The sequence below is a fragment of the Passer montanus genome, unplaced genomic scaffold (genome assembly GCF_014805655.1).
Source record: "Passer montanus isolate IOZ18808 unplaced genomic scaffold, ASM1480565v1 scaffold3, whole genome shotgun sequence".
In the NCBI taxonomy this organism is placed as follows: domain Eukaryota; kingdom Metazoa; phylum Chordata; class Aves; order Passeriformes; family Passeridae; genus Passer; species Passer montanus.
Window position 1 is genome coordinate 18,961,853 of NW_024367707.1, and position 26,914 is coordinate 18,988,766.

A 26,914-nucleotide genomic window follows, 5' to 3' on the forward strand; every position below is an offset into this window, starting at 1 on the left:
TACTATTTCTCAAAAAATTGACATGTGCCATCTGGCTCAAGGTATCTTTCTTCTTTCAGTTCTCTTCAATATCTTCTGTGGTAGCTGTTAGAGAATGTTGACGCCAGCAAGTGGCTATGACACTTGAAGAGGGGATTGTAGAGTGCTGAAGAGGATTTTCAAGAGTGATACACTCCTCACTCTGCTGAGAGCATATTCAGAAAGCCAGTGGGTCCTTTGGAGCCTGCATCTGCTTCCTTGGTTTGGAAATTTGGTCCCTGAAACAAAGGGATGCCAAATGTCCAGGGCTCAAGCAGATGGGAGACACTCAAAGAGAGATTGTGGGGCAGCTGTGGGGTGTAGAGGGGATACATGCTTTGAGATGACACCAGATAGTCTAGAGCCTGACTCTACCTTGTTATTAAAAAAAGAGGCCTTTTATAAGGCCATACTATGCATACTATGTTACAAAGGGAAAACTTTATCTAAGCAGAATGGTAGATAATATGTTTCTATAAAGATTTCATAAAGGTAAAGTGAATTTCACTCATTTAAAAAAGACTGTGTTACCACTATTTCTATATATATGAACAAGCCATACTGGTGTTGAAACCACATAAGAAAAAAATCAGGCCAACTTCAAAACTACACTTGGGATCCAAATAACACCACTGGGAGGATTTAGCATAATAAGTTTACCTGAGGTTGGAACTTGTGTTTGCAGTTGCGTGCCAAATGTGGTTTAAGCTCTAAGAAAGGGCTAAGATTTGTCATCTGATATTCATGAAAAACAAAGGAAGACTTTTTAATTTTGGTTTATTTTTAAAAAAATGCCAGCCTCAGATTGTTGGGAAAGCTTCAGTAGAATAATTTCTTAATCACCTTTATGTTCTCAGGCATAGCTGGCCTTCAAAGTCCATATTAAAACTCCCCACTGATTTCCTTAGGATTATGCCCCTCAGAATGGATGACAGAAGAAACAAATACTCATCAGGCCTCAGCCATTGCCTGGCAATCCCAAGGGATATGCCCCTCTGATCCCCACAAGGAAATCCTCAGACACCATTTTACAGGATAAGGAAAATCTCTTCTTTCCCAAGGATGACAGAGAGAAAGACAGACCATGTGAGGCGGGATGTGCCACTCCCTTTTTGAGACAAAGAGAATGCACTAGCACACGAGCAGCCAAGGGAAGGGAAGCCAGCAGAAGGCTTTTGTAAAAGGCTAGGATAGTTGGTGTGGATGCTTCAATGTAAACAGATACAAAAGTGTTAATGAAATAATGTGAAAATCCTAATTTTAGAGTGCAACAAAATGTCAACATTCTTTTTACCTTTTTACATACTTTAACACTTATGCAGGTGACTCCAGAGATAATTTTGATTTGAAAAATATATTTTTTAAACAATACGAGATATTTGTTTGCTTTTTTGAATTTGAGAGTGAAGTGAGTGTTATACAGGTGTGACTCTTGGGGATGGCACTAAACAGGGACAGGAGCTGGACTCAGTGGTCATTGTGGATCCCTTCCAACTCAGCATATTCTGTGATTCTGAAGTTTTATGATATTTTTTAATCAAATATACAAATGCTACATGAAAGAAATAATATTCTCATTCATACTTGCATTATACAGGTTGTATTCTGTGTAGTTTTGGCGAATTACTATTATATCAAATTGCTATTGGTATTGGAACAGAGTCTGAGATTGCTTTGCTTTGTAGTCTCCACTTAGTCACAGTCATAGAGACTCTGCTTCTAAAATCTGTTGAATATACTCCAATTCTAATGATAAAGTTATGGCATATTGACTTGCTTTATTTTATAGTACTTAAGCCAGCTAATTCATCACTGAAAGCTTCTATTAAAAAGAATTTTTTTGTTTTGTTTTGTTTTGTTATGTTATGTTAATGAACTCACCTTTGGTCGTTAGACCATTCTATCTGTCCTGTTTCAGCAGATATGTCCCATCTGCAATTGCTGTCACTCATAATGGCAGCTGTACTGGGCATTTATAGTGTGTTTATTGCCCTAGATTAATTTTAAAGTTTTTTATTTTTTTTTATGGTACCACAAAAGCAAGAGTTCCATCAACTTCTTATAATAAGTTTAAATATCAATGTAATAACTGCTAAGGGATTGCTGTCAGCTAAAAACTATATTCATATTATTTTGGAAAGTAGCTTGTGCAGCCTATTCTCAGAGGTCTTCTGTGGGGGACACTCCAGACCCTCCATAAACAATAATTTCCACCGCTTCAGTGTCTTCACTGTGAAAAAATTTTTGCCAGCATTTGACCTGACTTTCCTTTGTTTCAGTGTAGTACTGTCACTTTCTGTCATCTGGCTGTAGTCCTGAAATACAAACTCTTCCCTGCCTCTTTCCAGAAGGCTTTTAACATTTGAAGTCCTTGGTTTTTATGTCCACTCATTTTCTTTTCCAGATGAAATCACCCCAGTTCAGATTTCTTTGCAGGTGACATTTCCCAAATTTCTGATCATTCCCATTCCTCTCCTTCGGACACTTTTGAAAGCTGCTGTATCTTTTTTGAAAAGTGATTTTTTAATGGGGTCCCTGCCAGCGTGCAGCTGAGCAGCATGATCACTGCCTTATCTTACAAGAAAGCTTCTGTCTGCTCAGCTCCCAACAGCTCAGCCCTCTGGCACCCAGATATGCTTCTGATTTTCTTTCCCACAACTCTGGGGGGAGAGAAAAAGAGAGATTGTCCCTCATTCAAAATCAAGCTTCAGTCTTATGTTGTCTGCTCCTACCTAGTGGAACCTTCAAAGTTCTTCAGGAGCTGCTTAAGAGGGAAAGAGAGTCCTGGATGTTATCTTTCAGAAGAGAATGGAAACCAAGATTTTCCCATGTACATGAGACATGTTTGACCCCATAAAATTCTCTTTCTCTCTCTGTTTTCCTTCCAATATGAAAATCCCTTAAAAATGCAAAGTTTGGTTTTATCTTATTTTCTATTTTTTTCTTGTGTAATTATTTGCATTACTAATTTAAGTGAATGTGTTATGAAAGCATCATTTTAAACCAAAAAAGCACAGAAAATCAAAAACTTGATCTTTTTTTTTTAACCATTATTTCTTCCAAAATGGCTTGCATCATTCAGCACAAAATTATTTTTCATCTTCAGGTCAGTAAAAATGTTGTGAAAAACCCTCACTTAATTTTTGAGTGATTGTTCTCCTTCTTGACTTGACACATTTGAGCAAAATAACTCAGAAAATTCTAATATAATTCTGCCACTTATGTAAATTCACTCAGATTTTGCATCAGGATATCTGGTTGGTTTTGTTTGCAGCAGCATGTTTTGAATATTTTTAAAAAATTGCATTATTTTAATCACAGAAAACACAGACTTAGGTGCCTCACTCCCTTAAAGTTAACAGAAAACTCCCTTGAGCTTCTTTTGGGAAGGGTTGAGCCTTTAATCTGTGTTTGTTTAATAATAAAGTCCCTGAGATAGGCTGGTAGATAAGTTTCTTTGAGACATACTTGTATCAGTGTTCTCATATACCCTGGTTTCTTAGACTGCTTAAGCAGGTACTGATGATTTTGCCACAATGATGTCCTCCTGAGCCTCTGGTTTGTCTTTCTGTTCCTATTTCATGAAGGTAAATATTTTGCAGCAGAAGCGTGAAAATGTATATATTTATTTATATATATGTATATGTAAAATGAGTGATTCATAATTAGTCTTCTGTTTTCTTACTCCATTAAATTCCATTCCACATGATCATTTCTGAACAAACATTTGCTGTCAATATTTGCTGAAAAAGTCCAACTCAACCAAGTAAATAAAAACATTAGAAAACATAATTTTGTTTCTTCATTCAGCTAAATCCATTAAGACTTTAACACAAGTAGAAACTAAAGACAAAGGGAATTTCTTAAACTATGAAGGCCTGTAGCACATTTGCATTTTGAAATTAATTGCTGACCTAATTATTTGTCAGTAGTAGGATAAGTTAATCAAATATAACTTACAGTAAAGCTTCTAAACACCCACAGGATTTTCTCCCTCAGAGTAAATTGTCATAGTGGTCCAGTTTGACAATCCATTCTCACTGTCATCTTGCGACCAAAGGAAGACTATCTGCGAAATGGTACCATATGGAGACACAAGAGAGAATAAAATACTTAGATCTCCTGTACAAAGGCATGATAAGCTAACAGTCACTAGAGGAAGTCAGGAACGACGAAGCTTTGAAAAAAGAAATACCCTGCCTTTCAAATCCATTTAGATTTATTTTTATACTCTCTCCAATTTGGACTAAAATAGTCTGATAATAAATATGCATATAAAATAGAAATCAAACGTATTGTGCAATGTTTCATTTCTAGCATATCTGTGGATCTGCATTTCATGCTTAGCATTAGTTTGATGAAAAGGCCGGTATTGATAGACAAGACTAGGACCTTTCCCTCTTCATCTCATGGAAACTGACTTTGTTATCCCCAAATAATATGTTGCAACCAACCACTTCATGACCTGAGGCTAAGAATGCACGATTTTACTTCAAAATGCGCTTGGAAACAAAATCTGATGAAACAATCAGGTAATGTGACCAATGCATTATTTTCAAAAGGCATACCTAGGCATTTGAGCTAGAAATACCTCATCAGTAGTAATATGAACTACTTCATCGCTTCTGTTATTACAGTACTGCCTCTCTCCTGTCATCTGCTGGCAATGGCAACCCACAGAAAAGGATGTTTTTCTGATCATTTTGCACTCATTAAATACAGCTGTCACAATAGCGGATGCGAGACTGCATACAAAACTTTTATGCCACGTCAAAATAAAGCAGAAACATTTTAAAAAGATCTGAAACCTTTGAAGCCTTTTCTTGAGAAATATTGAAATATTGCTTTTTGTTGTTGTTGTTTGCGACAATTGAAAATGTTCCACAGCTACACACATTAAAACTCACTGCAGAACAAAACATCATCCATCAAAATTAAGGAAAAAAAGAAAAAAAATGGAGAAAAAATAAAACCAAACCAAATCTCTCTGAAGCACAAAGTGTTTGGTTTCTGAGAGTCTGAAGTTCTGGTTCATCACCTGATTTCTGGGGCTGAACATTCATTGAGTTTCAAGATCTCAAGGGACCTGACATTTAATTCTGGATTATGGATGAAATCTGCCCTATAAAACTTCCAGCTGAGTGAAAACATCTTCCCCTAGTTCCCCATTCTGAGAAACAGCTCCCTTTCAGACTAAGCAACAGTAAATTCTGTAGTTGTTTGACATTATTGCCTTAAAAAAAATATTTAAAAGGTCATTGTGAATGACCCCAAAACCATTTGGTGACCGGTGTGAATAGAAAACCCCTTATGAGTAGCATGAGTAATTTCTCTTGTTTGGATGCAAGTGTGTTCTGAAATACTGTACCATGCAAGGTGACCTATTGAAGACTTTGGTTACCCCTTAAGAGCTGCAAGAAAGCAATAATTTGCACCTGTCTTGAACCTCCCAAATTCAGAATTGCATTATCGTAAAAGAATAAAAATTGTTAACTTTGAAACATCTCCTTGAGTTGATGGCTACTGAGAAGCAGGTCAGTTGAGAAGATTACAGATTTTCAAAAATACTGAATTTTCCAATGACACCAAATTGTGGGTAAAATAGCTAATCATATGACCAGACTTAAGATATTCAGGATGGCTGATATTAAACTTCTCTCAAGAGACTGCTTCAAAGACAGGATGATACAGGTATAAAGCAATGACTTCTATTACTTGCAGTAACTCATTTAACAAAAATGAGATCCATTTCTTTGTAGTAAGCCTGCTCTTTGTTGTAAATCTGCCTTCCTGAATGTACGGGCCTGGGCCAATTATGTGATTTACTTGTTGTGAGCTTTCCATTCTCTTCTCATTTTTAAATTGAAATTTTTGCCTGTGCAAATGATGAGAAACAATGTGCAAGTGCCTGTGATTTTACACACATGTGTACATCTAGAGGCATCTTTAACACATACCTGAAAAGTTCTTCATGCTCACAATCCTGCCAGCAGTAGGACACATGGAAAGGAGGCCCTTGGAAGCCATGGCTGGTCTGGAACAGCCCCAAGTTCTCTCATTCCCCCTACAAAGTGCAAGCACATGATGGCCAAAGGGAGGCAACTTCCAGCATTTGTGTGGCTGGCACCCATGCAATGCAATCTGCTTTCATTATGGGGAGCTAAGTGTGTCTCCATGAGATTTGGTGACACTTACAACTGTTGTGTGGAGATACTATCAGCTCCCTCACTCTCTCTCTCCCCCTCCTCTCTGACTTGCTTCTTCCTGATGCAACTATTTCTTGCTCCCTCTACTTCTTTTCCTGGATACCTTTTATATTGTCCTTTACCTTTGCTGATGACATATTTTCTGTGGTGAAAGAAAGAAAATTGTGTCCCTGGCTTTGGAAAAAGGAGAAAGACAGCATAAATCTTACTCCAAGAGCATATTCTCCTAGAGCAGCAGTTTTGGTTAGATGGCATGACAGAATTTGTGAGTGAGAATACCAACACTGGGAAGAGCATTGCTGAGCTCTTGTTTGCAATTACTGCCTACCATCAACATTCCTGGCTCATGCAGTCCCAAGATCAATTCATCTGATATCCCAGACAGAGTCCGCTTCCCAGATTGCAGAAAACTTTTTCAGACAGCACTAGACTCCATAAATCTGAATCTCAGGGCACTAATCCCAGCTATGGCTGTAGGGTCAAGTCACTTTGGGACTTGAGTGAATGGGGATAAATCACAGTGGAGTAACCAGTGGAAGGAAATACAGTCAGAAGAAATCTCAAGCTGGAGGTTGTGAATGAGTATGAACAGAAATTAAGGTAAAGATGGAGAATTTGGCATGCAGTACAGGGAAGAAAGGAGTGAGAGAATTCAAATAAAGGGCACAAGTAATGAAAGAGAGACAAAACAGAGGAAAAGGAGGAATATGAAAACTGAGAAAGAGAAGGAAGACTGCAATAGAGGGAATGACAATACATGAAGTGGGAAAACCTTACTGGGAAAGTTGAGACAAAGGGAAGATAAAACCCATGTGAAACATCTATAAGCAACATATTGTGTGCAGCTACTCCTTTTCACCAGCCCAGAGTTCACTTTCTCTCTCAACATCAGAATTCTCCTGCTGGCCTTGGGCCAGCTGAGATGCCCCACTGATGCCCTGGCTGTTCCTGTTCCTCCCTTCTGGGATCTGTGTTCCTTCCTACTGCCATCCCATACCAGGTCAATACTCTCAAGTGCCTGGCCAGCTCCTGTCTTATGGCTTTCAGAACTAATTTCCAGACTGGACTGTAATCTCAAAATCTGCCCGAGAGGGCACAGTATAATCCCAGCTCTATTTTAAAGGTCAAGTCCTGCAGGTTTTGCTTGGTTTTGACTCATTCAGACCTTCCAGTGATTTCAAAAGCCATTGACCTAGATAAGGGAGGGCAGAACTGGGGCCACAGTCAGATTTCCAGTATAAAAAGTGACTTTATTTTCAGATGGCTTCACTGTACCTGCCGTGAGGTTTCACTGCTCTATATTTCTTATTGAAATACGTGGAAGGTTCTGTACATCAAATACATAAAAGATTTGACTTTTAATTCCTACCATGTATTTTGGTAAGAGGAATTAAATGTCAAAACACAAAAGCAATTATACACTTAATGGTAAAAAACATATAATCAAGTCATTTTTTATATTTTCAAATTGCTGGGATTGAAATAAAAGGGCAAGAGGGTCTTACTTTGACATTATAGGAGATGGAAAGGCACATTTGTATCCTTTTGTACCTTTTACAAAATGAATATGCCTGTAATCAGACCCATTCATTTTGAAACGGAGATTGTGCTTTAGATCTATGACATATTTGCGAGGGTGTTGAGAAAGTATCTAAGTAAAATGTGCCATAGGAAATCAACTCTGGGGAAATGCAGTTATTCTTCATGATGATATACAGCTAGTTTGGCATAACACGGGGTGAAACAAAGCCTGCTTGTATGGGCAAGTCATGGCTGTATATTTAAACAATCATCACTACAGCAAGGTAGGCAAAATTTCCTAAGTTGGGAAATGTCCAAGCTTCAAATTGCTGGAGACTGGGACAGTGATCTGGGACACTCTGCTAGGAGGTTATCAGCTTCTCCTCTGCAGTAGCAGCTGCTGGAGGCCACTTTGGGGTTTAAGACACAGGTCTGTTTTTTAGCTTTGCCTTTGTCAGGTTAATTTTTATGCCCCTTTCCTCTGTGTACCTACCAAACTTAAAGGTGGAAGAAACTAAAGTCCTGGTGGTGCCTGTGTTCCTAGATTTGAAAATATTGGCTAATTGCTGGTGTATCTGTACATTCCCTAGCACAGTGAGCCACTGCTCCTATTGCTATGCTGATAAGAAGCTCTCCAGCAGTGAGCTTCCAGTCTGGGCACAAGGACAGGGTGCATCACAGCTCTCTCCAGCCTGAGTCGGTGCCTCTCCTTCCCTGTGGCTGGGGATGACTGATGCACGTTTACAGCCCAATCTGTCATTTCTCTATTGCAAGACCCCCTGCAGCTGAGACAGACTAGAGGTACAGAAATGGACTTCTGTTAGTTTAGTGACAACAGAGTGCTAAAATGTCTCTTTTCCACTTCTACAGCAGTTTATGAGGGAATGGAAGACCTACTAGTGATAAATATTGCTACATTACTGCAATATGGCAATTGCTTATACTCACCATTAATCTTTGTGAGCCATTAGATCAAATTCCTTTTTAACACTGCAAAATCTAAGAATGTATCCTGTCAAAAACATAACAGATGTAAAGTGTGGGATCATTCCTCCATCCCACAGACTAGTGTACTCATATTTTTCCAAATTCTCAGGTCTGATTCCTGCTTATGATGATATTGCATTTGTGAAGCTGCGAAAAAACACTAAAAATTATTATGAATGTCCCTGCTGTGTAAGTAAATATTTACAGCTAAGTGGCTCTGATATGAACTAAATAAAAACTCCAAACCAACAAATTCAAAAACATAACTTAAAATGCCCCAAAAATGAAATTCAAGCTGAATTAACAATCAGACCATATTTTTGCCATTCTAAAGAGGAAATATTTATTTGGACCATAGTGATTCCCGTATACACAGAGAGTTGGCAGTTTGCTCAAAGCTTATCCAGGTAGACAACTTACAGAAAGGATTTCCATCAATAGATTTACATCAGCAACCTGTCCAGACAGAATGTGGGTTATTTACTATGGAGCTGGGCAAACTAGGGTTCTATTTTAAAGTAAGCTCTAATTTTCGACTTCCAAAGTTAATTTTTTTTGCTAGAAATGCATGTTTTCTTGCTGACTCTTTTATAAAGGTATCATAGAGATTAAAAACCTGATCCCAACAAAAATAAAGGTAAAAATAATCATTTGAGGAAATATAGAAAACTGGCCAGTTAATCTGGAGATCTGCTGCTTCTGTAGGCTGCTTTACAACTATAGAGGTCCTAAAAACACAAAAAGATTTTCAGAGAATACTTGTATTTATATTTTATGACTTAGAAATGGTAGAACATCTATTTTGCGTGCCAAAGCACTATTATTATATATCTATATTTAGCTTTCACTTTTAGTGGGTGTTATCTGCTAATGTATATTTTGTGGAGTTTGAAAATTTAATGGAAAATTGTGGTATTTTTCACTTTCTGTAAAGAGTGCGCTTTTGATAACAAAAGAGGAAAAAAATCCCCAACCTGCTAAATGGTACTTACTGAGAAAGAGGTTTGTCTTTTCCAGGGAGAAGGAGACATTGAACTTTTAAATCCTACTTGTAGGGTTGCAATTTTACAGGGAAAAAAAAAGGATCAGAAAAATCCCATTTTTTACAAAAGTTAATTTCTCTCAAATTTGGGCCAATTGAGTTCTAGCATGTTGTGTTTCTCCACAGAGAGAATGCAATGACTGGCATAAGAAGTCGCTGAAAACAAATTTTTTTGATGGACATTTTCTGTCACCCTTTACCATCACAGCATACATTTTCCTGTCACATAATATACAGTAATTATATGGATTTTGCTCTTTCCAAATCAGAGGAATGCTTCCTTACTTGAACGGAGGGGCCACAGACTACTAGTCAACCTAAAAATCCTGTTAGCATTACATCTCAGCATAAATAAAGAATTTGGATCAGTGCCTTGTTAGATCACCGCTATTTCTAGCTCACTGAGTAAAAAGAGCATTTTTTGCAGCCTAGTTTGATAAGTAAAAGGTGTCTTTCTCACCTGCGTGCACTCTGAATTGTCACTCTCATTCTTTGTTCCTTTGCATGCGGCTGTTGTCAGCTCCCGAGTCACAGAACCACTTGCAGGAACGGCTCGGGAGAGTTTCGGAAGAAAGGAAAGGGAAAAAAGGAGCCGCATTTTTATTTAACGGGAGAAGGAGAACATAAAGAAAAGAAAGGTGTTCTCAAGAACGTAGCCTGCAGCCTTGTCAGGTAGCATTTCTTCAGATGGTTTTTTTCTCACCCCTTTCCCACCCCAAGATCTCTCTTCATCATTTTTTAAAACATGTCTTCTGGGACAGAGACATGAAAGTGAATTGTGGGTCAAAGGCAAGAATTAGGGGTTGCCAGGTCTGCTTTCTGATGGCTTTACTTTATCTTTGTGTCCAAGCTCTTGCCAGTTAGCAGGTACGGTGGGTTATCCATTCCAGTCACATCATTTTCTGCTTGATGACAAGCATCACACCTTCATCCATCACATTTACATTTCAAACTGCCACACTGCTCTATTGATTAATTATTTAGCAGCTCTTGGCCACTTGTGAGCGTTTCTGTGCTCACGTTTCACAGGGAAGGTCCATTCTTTTTATTTATGTGCAGTTTTGTAAAGCTAAAAAAAAGGGTAGAGCCTTTATCATACACACATTCCCCCAACCCATGTGTGTGTACCTGTATCTATGCACACATGTGTGTGAATATTTATGCATGTGCGCTTGTGTGTGTGTGCATGCCAGTACAATTAGGTGCACACAGGGAGCAGAAGCAGGTAACCTGATCAATAAGCACATGCTCACACTGATAATAGATTTCTGAGTTTTCAGAGCACTGAACAGCAGATCAATGAGACCTTGCAGGTGTGCTGGAGCTGGGAATTGCATCAGCTACATCATGCTCCCTACAGACCTGCAGGGAACACAGACATCGTCCTCTGGGCTTTGTCACTTTGAGCAAAAACAGGTGGAGCATTTTTGCAGGTGCCTGCTAATGGCTGTGTTTCTTCCACATCACAGTCAGGAAAGGGCAGCCTCTGAACAAGACAGGCGATCCAATTCAACCTAGGGCTCAACTTGCTCCAGAAAATCACTCCATCTGTCTTTTCCTCAGTTCTCCTTTCATGAGATGCAGAATGAGGATCTAATCTTATAGTCCTTTTGCTTGCTTTATTTTATTGTCAGATAAAAGTCCACTGTAAGAATAAAATCTACCTGCTCTACCTGAAAATACGGGTTAGCTCAGAAATCTGTGTTTGATGGAATGACATTTTGCCTTGCTTCTGCTCCCTGGGGCACTCTGCTTTAGCTGGGTGCTATCCTGACCCACCACCACTCCTCACCCAGCAGTTCCCATGAGAGCAATCTGTAATCCTTTGGTGTCCCAGGTGGTGGTACATTTCAGACTACCCTCTGATATTGGTAACTGCTTGCCCAAAGATTAATGTCTCTAGAAGGAACAGCTGCAAGAAGAAAGAAAGATGCACCGTTCCACGATGGGAAGAGAAATATTTTCAATAAAGGCTTTGGAAAAGTTGTCACACATTTACGTTGGAGCAGAAAATGAGGTAATCTTGAAATCTAGAATTAATTTAATATTTGGACCTGTTTTAATTTTTCTGTTTTCTTTTTTTATAAGCTTATTATGGATATAACCCAACAAATATAAACAGAGTTATTATTTTTCCTGTTATTAATTTTCAATGCTTTTTGACTTATACAAAGCTTATTAAAATAAAAAAGAGTAGGTATATTAGCTTTGCAGGTTCTGGTGAGACCTTTGAAGAGCAGGAACTACATGGCTTTCATTACTCCATCTCTCACATTTCTGTGTTTATCCTTCAAATTGTAAAAGTAATGTAATACCACTGATTTTTTGTTAATGGACAAGATTTGTGTCAGTATTCAGCTCATTATGTGAATGCTGTTAGGCTAGGGTTGGTCAACATTTTTCTGTCAAAATTACTTGGTTTATTACAAAGCACATTGGGAACTTGAACAAGGTGAGTGAGTATCCTATTTATATTTACAGTACAATATTATACCACTCATACAATGCCACAAAACCATCTGCTTGGTCTGTTAGTGTTGCTAGTACACTATTTAGCACACAGAGAATAACTGACTGGGTCCTTTCTATTGAAAATATATTGAAATAAAAAAGTGGAGTTAGCTTTAGTTCTGACTTGTAGTGGAGAATTTGGTTGTTTGGTCAAATACAATCCCCATCTCTGAGTGCAGTTAAAGGAAATATTTAATGTTTAAATTAAATATTTTTGCCATTACTTCGCCTCTATATTTGCTTCTCCTCCTGCCTCATTCGGTCTCTTTCTGTCTCTATTCTAACAGAAACTTCTGTGAAGTGCAAATTAATCTACTTGTATTTTTTCAGCTCTTTCCAGAACTTCTCCACCTCTGGCATTTAAAGTAACCACTTGATGCTGACAATCCAGACATCTCCCATATCTTCTGCATTGTACAGCACCAAAACCACCAAAACTAGTGCCTGACAGAGAAGACCATTGAATCCCTGCTAGTGAGGGAACTATTTCTCTTGCTTTAGTGTATAAGGGAAGAAGGGAATGCAGCATGTAACTCCACGGAGGGAAACACAGCAATGGATGGTCTTATCTGTGAGAAATCCTGACCTCCCAATTTCCAGTGTGCTATGAATATTCACAGAAAAAAAAATAATTTCTGCTTGTTATCCTAAGTGATTTTCACTGATATAACTTCTGCGTGTGAAATGTCATTGCAGCAGTATTAAGTTATAATTAGAATAATTAAAACTTCTAGTAATTTGAAAATCAACACTTTCATGGTTAACCAAAGGTGATGATATCTCTTACCGCTATGGTAAACAAAGTGTCTTATAATGTAAAGTGCAAAAATGAAGGACAGAATGCGAACTTTTAACTTATACAGCAGAGTGGTTTATCTTACATGAGTAACTCTAAAAAGAAAACAAAAATACTGGTACCGTGGCAACACTTGATAAGATAACAGATATTATCTAGACCTCTCTGTAGTACTCTTCCACTGTAAAGATCCAAAATTAAAAGAAGACAAATGAAATTCTTTCTCTAATATTGTCATCATATAGTGACAATGTACTGATCTGCCTTTTAATTTCTCCCCTTCATTTCTCTGAAATACCCCTTCTCTGTAGAATAACAGTCTCTTTTACATACCTGTTCATTCATTGATCCTAAAACTATCTGATACAGGGATGATATGGCAGCAAAGCTCTTCACACTTTTTCTTTTTTTGCTTGCTTCATCTCTTCACATTTGCAGTTAACAGGCTTGCTCTGTATAAAAAGAATAAACACAGTAATTGGTTTGCTATAGGTGTGTTTAATTTATATTGTCAAAAATAAAAAGGAAAAACAGCACTTAATTTTTTTTGGCTAATGAGATGAGGAAAGTATTTTCATAATTGAAAACAAAGAGTCTTTTAAATAAGAGCGTTATATTAGAAAGTGAGAACAATATAAAATAGACCCCTTTCAGTGAACTCTTCTCTAAAATGCCAAACATGATAACAAACCAAACCAATTAAGTTATGAGTGGACTTCTTACTTTACATAGATTAAAATACATAAACATAAAACTCTCAATATTTTGCAGGATTACACAGCCTCTAATTCTTATTTATTAATTTTATTCTTATGAATTACCATTTCTGACTGCATGAATACTAACCAGCATATCCTGCTATTACCACTAATGAGAAAGGTTCCAAGAAATTATATGACAGATACAAAAAAATCCAAATAGAGCAACAGGTGGTTCTTGATATTATCAATGAATACAGCATTACTTTACCATTTTGAGGAGCAAATATTCAGCTGTTGCTGAGAAGGTGGTCAATTGCATCATCAAACTTAGCTGGCTTCCACTTGGTGAGTTCATTAAAGATGAACATCCACATCTTATTGTCAATCCTTTTCTGCAAAAGAATTATTGTTAATCAATTTTGATATAAAGGTCAGAGAAGAAGAATGCTATGTCTTTTGCCCAAGCCTGGTCATTCAGTCAACAGAAAGAGTTGCTGCTGTATTTTCTAGAGGAATTAAAAAGACAGACAAATAAACAGCCAACCAAACCATGAAATGGCAAGTCATAGATCAAGCTAATAGTGCAGTGCTGTTGCCCATGGAGAACAGCACTCCTGCTTGACTTCCCAGCTCATGGTGCATTTGCTCTTACTTTATTAGCCAAGCAGGACTCACTTCTGCCTTCCCAGTACACCCAGAAGTCCTAGAAATACAGTGATGGTTCCATCTGTTATGGTAATTGCATTAACAACTATTCTTTTCAATCAAGGAATCCTATTTATCAGATGGTCACCTGTAGCAAGAAATCCCACATGTTGACCACATGCAACACAACTAATTTCTTTTTATTTCTTCTAAATTTACTATCTCGTACCATTTAACTACACTGACTTCCCTCTTGTTCATAAGTAATGTGACAGAAAAAATAAGGAGGTCATGACTCATGGTTTAATTAATCACTTCCAATTAATCACACCTTCAGGAGCCTCAAATAGGTACAATATTGAGAAACAGACTTCCTTGCTGTGCCTTTTACATATAACATTGATCCAGAGAAAAGGGAGAGTGCTCCTGTCCCTCAGGGGTGTAACTCTCTGCTTTGCTTTGCTGAAGAATTACAGCAGGATTGAACAGAGAAATATTTTTGGGAAGCAATCACCTCACAGGAATACACATTTCTACTTCATTCCTGCCTTTTCTACAAAAATATTTGGAAAACATGCAGAAGGCATTGATCCATAGATGCACAAACCCAGCTGTTTGTACAGTCCATCTTAACATTAATCTGGCTGAAACTGATAAACAAAAAGACACCGTGGCTTGTGAGATGAGCTCATTGTAGGTAACTGCTCTGTACCTGCACAGCAGGAAAAAAAGTAAATTATGGTCTGTCTCTTGTTTTCTCCACACTAATAAATCTTAAATTATTTCCTAAAGAATGCAGAGAGGGAACACCCTGACTCAGAGCATTGTGTCCAAGTGGGGAGGGTCTCTGCAGGGTGGCAGTGACAAATCTGACTGTTCCATGTCTTGAGACAGACCTGGGGTAACCTCATACTCAGGCTGTTAGGTAAAACATTAGTTTACAGCATCACTGCTGGGACTATGATAATGCTGCAAGAGATACGAACAGGGCTATTGATTTATTTGAATCAAATATTGTTGACATCAGCCAGAGGAGAGGACTCCAGGTCCCAAACTGGCTAGGGACCACTTTGCTGAAAAGAGCTATGATTACAGGTAATTGCTAGAACTGTAGTATGGACCTTGTGTTCGTGACTTTCTATGTCCATCAGTTTTTTTTCCCCCTCTGAGATTTCTACCTTTCCCTCCAGAGAATACAAAAGACAACAAATACCACACAAGAAAGCACAGTCACTTCTGCAAAGTGGTGCAGTGCCATACCTAGACCTGCAGGGAGCTGGCCATTAGGCTGTGTTTCAATAACCTTCTTTAGGGACAAAACTATGGTTAGAAGAGGTGCAAGGTGCACAAATGCACCTTCCACTTCCCCCTGGTTTTATCTCTCTCTAGAAAATGGGAGGTCTTGGAAGAAGGAAAGTACTCTAGACCCTATTGACTTCAGATGTCATTCCTTCCACTTTTTGAGAGGGGAGACATCCTGAAGCCCAGAATTCTGGTTGCATGTGAGACCTTTTTCTGCCTCAGCTGGAGCTGTGGCTGAGATGTGAGCTGAATTTCACAGTAAATGCAGCAATCTAATAAGATAGTGCCTTGATGTTTGGTGGTTATCTTGATTTTGGTAGTGCAGTGGGAAACGTTTTGTACTTCACATAAATGACACAGGCACAGCAATGTGAAAAGTCCTGTAGGAGCAGCAGCAACTGCATACAGCTTTTAGGCTAAGGATTAGCTGCCTTTAAGTAGGTTGCCCTCACTAGATTGAGAACTGATTGCAATACCTTCTTGTCTTTTCTTTACCTCAATCAATAATTTTTAGGGTTCAAAATAATCAGAGTGCAATAATTCCTCCACAGGAACAGTCATGTAGTGATGAATTACATATTCCAGTTTTCATAAGTATGAAAGAAGAAAGGCAAATTTTGAACAAATTCTGCTCTACTGAGGCTGAATTTTTGTCTCTGCAGCTGACAGGTATGTGTCTTTACTGCCTTGCAAAGTTTAATACTTAATGGGAATAAGCTTTGGTAACACAACAGACATTAAAAAACAGACAAAGCAGCCGAAAGCTCAGCTGTATGTGTCCTGTGTGTGCCTTTAAATACTATTAAAATTGAATTTGACTAGACTTGCTCAAATCAGACCTGTTATCAACAACACATTGTCTCAGGAGACCAACATTTGTCCAGTTAGGGCTTCCTTCATTAATCGTCCAGCATCAAGCAAGCCAAATCCAAATCTGTGGAGAAAAAGCAATTAGATATTTTAAGCAGTGATAAGAACACCACAAATAATCAATTTCTATGGCATTAACAGCTACCTGGCCCAGAAAAAGTCTATAAAAGCTAGAATTTATTGCAGAACACCAGACAGCTTACAGAGCATTGATTCTTAGTAGTATGCATAGATTGCTGGATTTAAAGAGAAATCCCTAATGGTTTTTACCTTTAATTTTTTTCCTTTTAAAGGGAAAACAAGGATAAGGTGTTCATAAGGCCAAAATGCAGAAAAAGAAATTTCTAAGGACTGTTAAACAGAATTTGTCTGTCTTTCAGATGAACAGAATACTACCACACTGTTTGATGGCAATTATATGCAATCTAATGCATAAACTTCGTAAAAGATGAGATGCCAAATACAGTCATAATAGTCTATGGTTAGAAAAATGCATTAATTTGGCTTATTTTTAAAACATCTATTGTACCTGAGATGCCAACAGACTAGAAACAATTTTTGCATTTGTTCTGCTTGTGAATCTCTAGGATTTAAAGCCTTCTATTCCTCCATAGCAATCTCATATTAGAGTATTTTATTCTGCATTAAACTTTGTGATTTGTAGATATTTATAAAAACAAAACAAAAGGTAGTGCAAAATCCAGCAGGCAGAGCATTATTGTCTGCAGTGGAGAACAAAGTTTAAAAACCTATTTAGTCTTAATGTTACCCAAACCAAATTTTTGTATGTTGATATTATAGCTGCCCTTTAAATGTTGAACCAAAACATATCTGAACTCAGATTTCTAGACCAACGGTCTGAGAAGTCAAAAGGGGCTTTGGCACTCTTCTCATCAGACCCTCTGTATATACATGCACTAGAATCTTTCCCAAGTAGCTGGATTAAACAATGTCTTTCAGAAAGATGTCTAATCTCATTTTAAAGACTCCAAGCTATGGTGAGTCCACCTCCTCCCTGGGTAAGCTCTTCCAGTGTTTAATTACCCTTACTGCTAGGAGACGGTGTCTTATTTCAAGGTTGAATTTGTCTAACAGCATTCAAATACTGAAAATGTAGGGTGTTTGAGAGAGAGCAAATATAAGTGACAAGATACACTTTATATTAATCCTAAATCAAAAGATTATGGAAATATTCAAAACATGACAACTAAAGCTCTATTTTGGCAAACATTTATGCAAGGGGGTATCTCTCTGCAAAGGAAATGGTTTTCTTTCAATTCTGCAAGCTTACACACGTGTGTAAAGTTATGCCAGGGCTTCAAGTGCAATTCAAAAAGAGGCATCTGGAGTGACTTTTGCTGAAAAAATAGTAGGCATTAACTAATAAATACAACCTCCCTCCATTTCTGCCCCCTTCTAAGCAGCCTTTGTGGCTGCTTATAAATACTAGAAGAAAAAGTGAGAAAGCTTCTTTATTGCAGAAATGTGATTGCTGCCATAGGGGGATGACTGCTGAAATCCAAACACAACCCAAGAGGGGAGAGAGGGAAAAAAAAGGAATGAAAAAAAAAAAAAAGGAGAGTTGTCAAGATAATTAAAACTTTGCAACAATTCAGTAGTGGTGCTGATAAAAACAGCACTGCTGGCTGAATGCAAATAAGATGGTAAAGGCCCTGTTTGGATTATGGTAATTACTCAGTCTGAAGTTAGCTTCAGCCACACACACATATGAGCACACACATACACACACAGCAGTGGAGTGGAACCTGACAACCATACTTGGCGTGCGATCATAAAATTCCCTGGCACGCTCTCAGGATGCCATGTGGAGCTATTTGTACAGTTAGGTACGGGACTCTGCAGCGCAGGAAATACCAGCGGAAGCACGGCTGACCCGCCTGGCCTTCAGCGAGAGCCTGCCCCCCCGCTTATTGCTGGCCTGCATTCAAAAGTGATCTCTGGAGAAGGCAAATCAATCGAACACATGTTTGGTCTAAAAATGTCATTTTGGAATATGTTAAGATATTTCCTTACATTAGACCATTTTGTTTGCCCCAAAGATTTGTCAAGTGCAATTGAATGCATACACATCACAACACATGCCAGTGCCAGAACAAAATAATTTCAATGTGTCCTTTAGTACTCCGATAAAATGCAGGCAGTCGGTGTTGAAACGAGATGCCCTGTGAAAGTCTTGAGAGCACTGGCATTCTGCATTTCTTCCAGGAACTTGTTTCTTTAAAATTTGGGATCCATCCAAATGAGCAGATTTTGCGTAAGAATGAGGAAGAGGACCAGCTCAACCTCTCCTCTTGCCTTCTAGACGGAGGAGTTGAGGCAGGCTAATTTATGTGATGAAAAATCATTAAAGGAATTACAATTTCCAGCTCTGATTCCTAAATAATAAAGCCTTTATGAGGACAATATCATTACAAATAACCCTATTAATCCGTTGATTCAGCTTTAGAGCCAATTCTGATATATGACAAAGATGTGTTTCTTCAACAGTTTTCACAAGTTAATATTAAATAATATTGGCACACACATCATTTTTATTACTAAGTTCTTTGATTTGTTCACCCTGCACAGTCTCTGCAGCTGTGTGTTTTATGACCTACCCATCACAGGAGAAACTCCCATTAGCACAGGCACACAGCAGAGGAGATGTGAACTTTGCAATCAGCCTTGCTATCCTCACTCTGTTTTCTGTTAGTGCTGAAAAGGCTCTTTCGAGCAGATCAGAATAGTCACAGCCCCATCTGAAAGTGCACCCGTACTGTGAAGGGCAAGCTTCCCTGCCTGGCATGTTCAAAGTCTGCAGAGACTGTATCAAATCCAGATTTATACATGACTGTGGATGTCAAGATGCAGTCCTCTGACCAACAGGCTCCTGAGGGAAGGCACCCACACCTCCCCCTTCTCTCCCCTTCCCTCCACCTTCACCCCCACACTCCTTTTCTCTCTTTGCATTGACCCAGTGTGGTTGCTAAAACACAAAAACATACACACACGCACACACACACACACACACACACAAAGTGCATCAGTCTTGAAAGGTTAAGATGCTTGGGTTGCTGTACTTCAGCTGAGACACAAATTAGGTCTGTTTTGATTTGCTGTGGGGATCTTTTGCTGGTGTATATTTTCTCTTTTTCCAAAAAATGCTTCCTTGAAAGAGTACTTATCAGCTAATAGCCCAAAAATCAAAATTACGTGATATCTCTTCTGAAATTATCTCAGGGAAGTTTGCACAATGTCTTCTCTGAGATTTTTATCTTAATTAAAACAAAGATGTATAAGAAGGGGAAAAAAGAAAAAAAAAGAACATTAAAAACTGCCAAGCTCTCAAATCTTACCTGACAGTACTAATCCAAGACTTGCAATTGTACAACAGAGAAGAATGGTTGTAAATTAATAATTTCAGCTTAGAGATTAATTTTGATGTGGTTATCATGAAAAGGGTGGTCAATACAATTTAAATCTAAGACCTTAGCATCATCCTTTCCACTTCCTGCATTTTGTGCATATTTAATCACCTGTGGTTTCCTCCGACAACGTGCAAAAGTTGGGCTATGATTCTAAAGCAATCAAGAATGTTAAGCATTTCAGAAATGGAATAGCATTACTTCGCCATAAAATAAGAACATTTGTGAAGGATATAATATTGTATTATAAAGAAGGAAAAGAAATTGCAAAAGATTGCTGGATGTTAAAAGAAGTCTGATGAAAATGCACATTTATTAGTTCATATTAGACAAAAAGTGCTTTATAACTATATAGTGTTGCTATTGCGATAAATGTAGTATTTGTACCAAAATGCTCAGTTCTTCTCACTACTGAGAGATATGGGATTATGTGTCTTAAAATTGAGGAATAATGATAAGACTTAAAAGACAGATTGAGGACCTACAAGATGTTGAATTTTTTTATTATATCTCTATTTCTAGAATGAATAATAAGTTTCCGGACCCTTTAGTGGCTTCTGTACTGTGTGATTTTTTATTTTATTTTTATTAGTGTGGACAAATAAATTTTATTTGATAGCTTGTTGTATTTAAAGACAGTGTAAAACTCTCATTGCAAACAGTTGTTTACAGTGCGCTTTTCAGCACAAAGCTGTTTTAAAGCTCAATTGTGCATTTTGCAGATAAAGTGGGAAAACTAACTGAAGGCTGTATTGTAAGCAGTGGTTGCCGTGGAAACCCCAGTTTCAAGAGCTGGTTCTCCATTACCACTTAATTTAGGCTTCCTAATTGCATTCCACTAAATCGGTAGCGACAATATCTGCAGAGCAAAACTGCATGCCCAGTCTAGCGCAAACCTCTTTGAAACAGGCTTTTTGAAAGCCAGGAGCTATAAAAACTCAGCATGACGTGGAGCATATGAGAAACCTGTAGTTCAAATGTACTGCTGCTTGCTTTCTCATCCTTAGTAACTTCAGTGTGCTCCACACCAATCTATTAGTTCAGTCTACCTTAAAGATCATAAAGCTCTGCCATGTGGAAACTCATCTGTCCACCAACACATTGGTGCAAAATAGATTTAATTGTACTCCCAACCCAGTATCATGTCCATCTTATTTTACTACACACCAGCAGGTAGCCGGTGCAGAGCCGTACTTTCCTTGAACTGCCCTTGCTCCATAATACGAGGAGAACAATACTTTCTCAGTTTAAATCATTTGCCACCGTTCAGCTGTGCAGCAAGCCAGACCGCCCATATGTGACCTAAAGAGTGCCTTGTCAGAACCACTAGACATAAAAGCATTCCAATTATCGACCATACTGCTTTAATAGAGGAGGCAACTAATATGATAGTGTAAGTGATTCTGCCACTGAGAAGCTCTTCGTCACTGTCAGATTAACACTTGAGTTAAACTCTTGTAAATCAGTCACATTATGCCGTCGGTTGAGAAATAAACACAGACCTATTACTCTTAGAATTCCAGAGGGCTCTCCCCACCATCCGAGTTGCGCAGGATGTCCTATTAATCTGAATTTTGTCATGTTTATTATTTTGCAATTACTAATGTGGGTAACGTTGGAAAAATTTAAGTTGTCTACAATTAGATTCTGAAATGGACGTACATGCCTAGCAAAATCTTCTGTGAGGGAAGGAGAAGAAAGAGAGGAAAACAGGAGACAGCTTACATGTAACTTCTGACTGAAAAAGATGGAAGACCACCAAATTAATTAAATCCTATAACTCTTAAAAAAAAAACAACAAAAACCCCACAGACCATTTCAAAACAAAATATTGCAGTGTCTTCAAGCTGAAGTCTTCCCACAAGCTCACAGTGAAATGCATCTACTAAACACTAATGTGGTTACAGTTGAGCCCTCCAATATGTATTAAATGAATACTGAAGTTGAAAATAATAAGTAAACAACTGCCCATATGTTGTTTCCTTCTCTCCACAGTATGATTAGATTCAGGTATTTTATCAGCTCACCATCAGTTTTTCTATTTCTGTGGATTTCTGTCAAGTTTCTTGTCTTTCTATCAAGGTTTTCCTCTACCTGAGCTGCTTTGAACCCAAAATGAAGACACCTTTGTTTTTGATGTTGGGATTTTGGATGTGAGAGAGTGGACAGATAAGGATCGCTAACACAGGTTGGGATTTATTTCCTGTGGCACAGTTCTACCCATTCAATGGAGCTCTCTCAGATGGATAGTGAGGTTGGGAGACAAGGAAATGGGGGTGGGGACTAGAAGACTGGCTGTTGAGTTTGCTTGGTCCCAGGTTGCTTCAGTCAGGTGAACACTTCTCAAGATTTCTAGTCTTCTCCTCTTTATATATTAGGAGCTCTATCTGGAACCAAGGCAATTTCTCAAATAAAAAATGTGTACACATCTTTCTAAAAATTATGATTTGAGATGTAATCCCAGTGTGTTCCAGGTCAGAAACAGCAGCCAGAAGATTTTAGGCTAAAGATAATTTTCAGGCTATCATCTTTCTCCAGTGAAATAGGGAAAAAATCTTCCTGTCACTTTTCCTCTCTATGAATTTTTTCAAAGTTCTTCTGGGAAGACAGGTAGAAAATGCTGGAAATAAAAAAGGAGGAACAGGAAGAAATTGGCACCACTCTTCTAAAACTCTGCAGAAAAACTGCTTGAAAGATCGTGTGTTTGGAAACCATATAATTTTTATATTTGACTTTGCCCTTTAGAAGGCCCTTAACCAGGGGCAATGGCAGAAACCAAGGGAAGACCAGTAAAACTGTATTGTACCCTGAGGAAAGTCAGAAAATACACTTTTCCACTCTGTCTTCTAGTCCCTATGGGTCACTTTTCTAGTGGAAAAATGTGGCCTTGAAAAGGTTGTAGGAAAACTCAAAGGAGGAAACCCTTCACCCCTTGTTTTGGACTAAATGAATCATGGCAGAACTTGATCAGAGACTGCTCTAGGCATTGTCCACAATAGATTAGACTTTATTTGGGTAGGTCTATAGGAAGAGATTGTTGACACATTATTTCCTCTGAGCAGTCTTTAAAGTGATAACTGATCTAAAAAGAAATAAAATTTATCCAATGTGATATGTCTCTGACAGACAGAGACACATTATATTGGATAAAAATTCTGGTTTTCAGTTTAGGTAATTCATGTCCTAGAGAAAAACAAAGAAAAATTAAAAAGCTCTCAAGAGATAATGGGATCTATTCTGTCCTCACATGCATGACTTAGTTACAAGTGGGCTCCTTGCCAGCTTCTGAGCTCAGCAACACACATGCAATTTTCTTTGACTTAAACAGAGCACATATTTTTGTGGGTAGAATCTGGACTTTTTGCATATAGGAATTCCTATTATTTTTTATTATTTGTATATTATTGTAAGGGTCATGGTCTCATTGTTTTGAGCTCTGGGAAAACAAGGCTCTATGTCCTACCCATTGGAGAGATTACAGCCCAGAAGAACCAGCAGCATGTGAAGGGTGGGGGCAGTCTAAGTATCAGTCCTCTGCATGGTCACATCTTCCCAATTACAGAGGCATCACCAAGCAAATAATTGACTTTCTTGAAATGGATGCTTTCAGATGCCTGACAAGTTCTCTGTGTGTGCCTTTCCCTTCCATCCCTGCACCCAGCACAACACTTCTTGCCATCCCAAATGTATTAAATCCTTATTTTCAGAGCTAGTTTACCCCGAGAACACACTCAGTCTTGTTTCAAGCACCTGCTTTTAACAGGGTCTACACACCACTGCTGCCAGATTCTGTGCTCAGCTACACATGTGACTTCCTTTGACTTGGAGTATATATTTTTCTGGGCACAGCCAGTTCTTTTAGGGTGTGGCCCTACACAGACATGGAAGCCCACCTGGCTCACCTTTGCTTGGGGCTTGTAAAGGCCCTAGCAGAGGATGCAGAGTGGAGGAATTTGAAGGAGCAGAAGGCAGTGGTCTTACTGCTGTGTTTCAGGACCCTACCTTGCATCTGACATGACAGTGAAAGAAGCAGGAGCACATTGGTAGGTGGGAACTGTGTAAATGAGCTCTTCCTCTGAGTGCATCTGTACACAGCACTTCACTATTTAGTGATCAGCATAGTGAAAGTAAGAAATCAGATGGACTTAAGGATTTACCCCTATGTGATGGAAGTGAAAGAGTAGGGATAAGACAGAGGATTTTGAGTCCTCAAAAAAGAGCCAAATCAGTGTGTTCAGTCTCTTCTGTGTTTGAATGCCCGCGAGTACAGCTGGGGTTCTGCAGGTTTGGGAGGGGAGGGTTTCAGGGCAGGGAGCAGAGCCAGGGAACGACTGCTCTCTATCCCTCGCCACCCCTGGCACCTTTCCCAGTGGAAGTCAGAGTGGGGATTAACACACACGGAACTGGTTCTGTTCCAACTTCCCAAGAGGAAAACAACATTATTTCAAGCTATATGATTCTTGTTTGTAGCTACGTGACACGTTATTTAATGGCTGTGAAATACTGCATTGTTCTGATTTTGAAGATGCGCACATCTTTGGAGGACCACTCTCATTTTTCTAAATGCTTTTTAAATGCAACATTTACAAACACCTTCATTTTCTTGTTGTTGTTGACTCGCTCATTGACATTTTAAGCTAAACAGCATATGGCTTATAGCTTTGTACAAGCAATTGTATACAATTCATACATTTTCTGGAATTAAAAAGCCTTGGAAACACGATGACAATTTTCAAAACTACAGGTTTATTCTTAAAACTAGGAGATCTGTGAGGTCTATTCTTCATTTTTACAGAGTTTTACAAGTGATCCAAAAGAGTTGCTCAGGGCATCACAATTTCCTGGCTGCAAAACAACAGAAACAACATAAATGGATATTTAGATGTTTTATTCCCACATGTATTCAATGTTTTTGTGGTCTTTAGATGGAAGGTTATTACTGGAGTGTAAGGTATTAATTACTGTTATCAGCATCTAAGACGTCTCTTGCTGAAGATTTAAATCAGCTTCCTCTGGAAACATAGGAAATAGGATTTAAAAGGCCTCCTGCATCAAGTTCAAACCCCAGCTTTTGCTGTCAACTGCACATCACACAATTGGTTTCATGAAGTGCTCAAGTTTCATGCTGTAACCAGTGAAGTTTCTTGCTTCCCCTGCTTCTGTTGGAGGGCTGCTCCAGGATATCATTCCGGTGCTTCCTCCTCATTTCCTGCTGGAGTTTGTTCATGGCCATTTTATAACCATTTGTTCTTATGTCAACACCATTCTTTAAATAGCTCTTCTCCCTCTTTGTATATTTATAGAAAACAGTTATGTTCCCTTTCAGCCTTTGTTTTGTCTGTGTAAACAAGTAAGACACTTTTAATTTTCCATGTTAGATAGTCCTTCCTCCTCCTACCAGTGCACTTTTTTGGTTCTTGTCCCAGTTTGAAACAACTGTGTTGCACATAGATGCAATAAAATGGGTGGCCCAAGTTGTCCACTCCCTGCCTGCATGCTGTCAGAGAAATATCATCCAATGAAAATTAGGCAAAAACCCCACCACTTCCCTTCCCACTCTCCCTTGTTAAACCTTTTAATTAATTAATTAATTAATTAATTAATTTATGTATATAGGCACAATGTATCACCTTTTATTAGCAAGGAGAGTGACCCAAAATTTTTAAGTACCCAACTTCTACCTCTTCTTTCAGCCAGCTGCTGAAGCAAGTCTACCCACCCAAACTGTGTGCCTAAACCCACTGCTTCATTATTTGTTTTCTGAGATGTACCGTCTTGGGGCTATACTCTCAGATTTCACCTTGTCACATCCCATTCATTTTCTTCCCTTTTCTCTGCTTGCACTACAAGATACTATTGGTATTTTTTCCTAGCTTTGTGTAATCAGAAAATTTCACTTGCATATACTCCCTTTGCTGCAGTGCGGGTGCTAATGAAAATAGGACCTTACAAAAGGATTAATAATAAAAGCAGTATGTGTAGGACCTGATTACTGATCTCTGTCTATCCTAGTAGATCTATTTTCAGTACAACCTGCAGTCACCTCTTCTCCAATCAATTCCCCTCAGTTCTTCCAACTGATCTCCTCTTTCTCCAGTTTAAATAATACCCCTCCCCCTTCAATCATAATAATATGATTTATGGATACCAGAGGAGCGTGATCTATTGCATTTCCTCTCTTTAGAAAAACCTGATTATTTATGACATGATCCATTTTTGGAAAAATCTGACGTGTTTCAACACATCTCTTGTTTCCTTCAAAATTAAATTTAAAACCTGGCATGCAATGAGAGCACATTATGAATCTGAATAAATGCTGCAACCATTGTGTATTTGGTACTATAATGGGTTAATTGTTGCAGTGCAGGAGGCTGATAGGGAGCCACAAGAAGGTGCATGCCTTAATGAGGAGATGGTAAGGAGCCCTGGGGCATGGAATAGTGGCTAATATGAAGGAGAAAACAGTAGGATAGAAAGCTGAGTAACCCGAATAAAGATACATTTGCTGTTGTTTATGTTGCAATTACTGTCTTGCATTATCACTGACAAAACTTAAAAACACTAAAGTAAGTCAATGAGGTGGATGTGGAATATTTCTGTTCCAGACAAAGTTTTCTATGTTTTATTGTTTCACTAGTACTCCCTACTCAAAACAACAAGCTACCAGTTAAACTGAAAACTGGAGAGCACTACTTTGATGAGTGGACATACTGTTGTTATAGTCAATACTTTTGATTGCTGGGGAGGAATTCTGTTTCCAGTCTGCATTTTTGCAAAGGAGGAATTTTTGAATGATATCAAGTTCCATTATCTGTCTAAAGGCAGTCCAGAAAATATTGGAAGTGAGTAACTTTAAAGGAGTAACATGGATCAGAATAGTTCTTCTTCAA

At 38.4% G+C, this 26,914-nt stretch overlaps 2 long non-coding RNA genes across 6 annotated transcripts in view; one reads left to right on the forward strand and one right to left on the reverse strand.

Moving 5' to 3' along the window:
* The window catches only part of LOC120504584, a 65,263-nt gene extending 52,525 nt beyond the window's left edge, over positions 1-12,738 (forward strand). The window contains exons 9-10 of one of the 3 annotated variants that reach the window (XR_005628068.1): positions 10,295-11,791; positions 12,616-12,738. This is a non-coding gene — a long non-coding RNA (uncharacterized LOC120504584). Of the gene's footprint in view, positions 1-59; positions 3,750-10,294; positions 11,792-12,615 lie in introns of those variants that run through there. The other 2 variants (XR_005628069.1, XR_005628076.1) reach the window with 2 other exon arrangements.
* The window catches only part of LOC120504585, a 171,601-nt gene that overhangs the window by 10,223 nt on the left and 134,464 nt on the right, over positions 1-26,914 (reverse strand). For 2 of the 3 annotated variants that reach the window (XR_005628077.1, XR_005628079.1), the window contains exons 5-9: positions 16,569-16,663; positions 14,051-14,174; positions 10,235-13,533; positions 5,976-6,082; positions 3,979-4,087 (exon numbers count right to left, since the gene is read on the reverse strand). This is a non-coding gene — a long non-coding RNA (uncharacterized LOC120504585). The remainder of the gene's footprint in view (positions 1-3,978; positions 4,088-5,975; positions 6,083-10,234; positions 13,534-14,050; positions 14,175-16,568; positions 16,664-26,914) is intronic. The other variant, XR_005628078.1, reaches the window with a different exon arrangement.